Source organism: Chinchilla lanigera, unplaced genomic scaffold (assembly GCF_000276665.1).
Source record: "Chinchilla lanigera isolate Chin_1 unplaced genomic scaffold, ChiLan1.0 scaffold00011, whole genome shotgun sequence".
NCBI classification, from domain to species: domain Eukaryota; kingdom Metazoa; phylum Chordata; class Mammalia; order Rodentia; family Chinchillidae; genus Chinchilla; species Chinchilla lanigera.
The window spans coordinates 8259833-8263022 of NW_004955412.1; positions in this window are offsets into that span (position 1 = coordinate 8259833).

The window sequence follows — 3190 nt, forward strand, 5'->3', positions numbered from 1 at the left end:
GACTCTGTCTCCACACATTGTCTACCAGTGACAGCAGAGATACCTTGAAGGGGATTTTGTTCTTCTTTCTCACTCTCTCTTTCATTTTTGTTGTTGTGATCATTCTGTTTCTTGTGTTATTTTCTTTATTTTCTCCTTCATTGTTTGGTCTTGTTTTTATGTGAGGGTGAACATGGTTTCTAGCCTCTTTATGGGTGTAGTTCTGTTCTGTTCCTCTTTTAATCTCTTCCTCCTGTCTTTCCATCCAGTCTTCTGCATCAGTTTCCCAAAATAGAATGATCCACCCTGAGAACAAAATTGACATGGTAAGGACTTGCATACTGCATATAATTTTCTGATTTGTTTTAGATTTTGTTATATAACCAAAAATCTAGTTCATATGGATAAAGGTGGAAAATTAATGGTTAGCTCAGTTTGTCACTTTCTAGGCTGTGTTTGATGCTATTGTCATTGCTGATGGTACCACTATAGCCAAATGTGACATAATTGTTCTAAACAAATGTCCTTCTTGGTATGCCAAGATTGAGATTGACTAAAGGTCACAGAAAATGCTGTGTCACAGTGACAAAGAAGCAAGGACTGGGTGAAACAGGCAGCAATTTGTCACCCCCAACAAACTGAAGAGGTAGGAGCTTGCAACAGACTCAAAACCCAAAAACCAACTATATCTGTAAGCTACTTCAGAGAAGTTGTCATTTCCTAAGAGTTCTAAACACTAGCAATAAAGCAATATACTACAGGTAATTTAAAAGCATCATCACAGAAATTAAAATAAAAAAGAAAAGAAAATGAGAAGACACTTAAACAAGATGCAACCCCGGCCATCCATTTCACCAAAGGTAAGCCCAGGGGAAAATGAGATGGGACAATCTGATAACCACTTACCTGGCCTCTCTGAAGTGGTAACAACAAAGCAATTGAATGAGGCTCTAGAAAAATCAAATCAGAAATAATTTCTCAGATAACTGCAGAGATGATGTCCAAAATGAAAATCATGCTTCATGACTAGAGCAGATACAGAGAAAAAAAGAGGAGCTTAAGAAAATTATAGAAGTCATAAATGCTCACCATAGGAAAGAAATGGAATTCATAAGACAGATTCAAGTAGATATCCAGCAGAACAAAAATTTCATTGAAAGTATCTGCAGTAGATTAAGCCAATATAAGGACAGGATTTCAGATATAGAAGACAGGCTTGTGGTTAGCAATCATACAAAGAAAGCTTTCTTAAAAACAGCTAGAGACTATGAGGAATCAATACAGCAGTTGCTAGATGAGGCAAAGAAGAATATCTTAAGATTGATTGTAGTAAATGTAAAAGCAGGAGATAGTATAAGTGATAAATTTAAAAAATGTTCACAGATGACAGGGCAGAAAACTTTTCTGGTAGAGAAAAAGAATTTTATATATATAATTTTATATATATCATATAGAATTCCAATTAGCCATTATCAAAAAAATTTACAACCTAGCATATCAAAGTCAAGATTCCAGAAATTCAACACAAGAATATAATCTTAAAAGCTGTTAAGAAAAAGAAACAAATAACTTATAAAGAAGAGCTGAGAAGATTCACAGCTGACTTCTCAGCACAAAACAGCAAGTCAAGGAGAGCTTGGAGTGAAGTATTTCAAGTTCTAAAGGAACACAACCTTCAACCAAGAATGATGTACCCTGCAAAACTATTTTTCAAAACTGATACAGAAGTGAGACACTTCCATGACAAAGAATATCTGAGGAAATTTATGACCATCAAACCACTCATTCCAATCTGAATGTGTTGAAAGGACAAATCTTTTGGACTTCACAGTTTACAGAGATAATCACAGAAAACCCCCCAAAATCAGAGTCTTAATTCTGTTAAAGCAGTAAGACTGAAAGTTAAAACTTGTCATAAATTTTCAACTCCACATTATGTCATTATTTTTTCCAAAAATTTCTATGAAGAAACACTTATACAAAGAGTATACTTTACTTTTTCCAGGGAATAGAGAAAATAATTCTTATATCTTTTTATATGCATACATTTGTTGACAATCTGAGTAGAACCCTAAAAGAAAAGAATATTAACCAGCAATCTCTCTCACAAATATCTCTCATGGAATCAGCCTGAGAAAATAAATAGCACTGAATACACTGATATTTGAGTACATTGGCAATACATCATATCTGAGGCATGCATACTCCAGGAATATACAATATTAGAAAAATCCCTTAATGTAAATAGCCACATTAAAGTAAAAAGATAAGATTTTCTCAGTATGTGGACAAAGTTATTTTATAAAATCCATTGCTAATTAATGATTTTTGCACAATAGAAATAGAAGGATTTTGCTGAAAGAAATCCATAGCAGAAAAATGATTTAGGAATTACTATATTTTTAATGATGAAATATTGAAAGATTTTGACTACAGCCTAGGAAAAAGGGAAGATTCATTTTCACTGTTTCTACTGAGTTTTGTATTAGAGGTTCTGGCAATTGCAGAGACGTAAGTTTAAAAATAGAGGAAGTCTCTAAAATGATCAATATTCACAATTTTATTTAAACTTTGAAAATTTGAAGTAATTGAAAACTCGTGTATCTCTGCACATACAGTATGTGTGAATATTGGAAAGCAAATCTGAAAATTTATTGAGATAATATGAAGTCTCAGAATAGCTAAAATATTCCTAAAAATATAAAAATAGAAGATTTAGAATACTGAATATCAATATCCATTTCTACAATGACAATAATTAAAATATGCCTTAGACACAGGGCTGCAAATAAACCATAGGGCTAGAATAGAGTCCAGGAATAAAAATACACATTGAGATGCACACAAAGATATTCTGGATGTGACAAAGGTGTCACTCTACAGCAGAATTGGAGGTCTCAGTCTTTTCAATGAATAATTCTAGATTTGTTTGACATCTATGTTTTAAAAGCTTCTTCTATGCAGCAAAGTAAAATTCAGGTGAATTGACAATTTAAATGTTAAGAGTAAATTCATCAAGATTCTAGAAAGTAACAAAGAAAAGCATATTTATTTCTTCAAGCAAGATAGGTATTTCTTAAGTCGGATATAGACTCTACTAGCTATAAAGGAAAAGATTGATAGATTGGACAGTGTTAACATTAAGATCTTGCATTCTTTCAAGACAATGTAAAAATACAAATGAAAGTAAGAGATTAGGAAAAAGAATTCT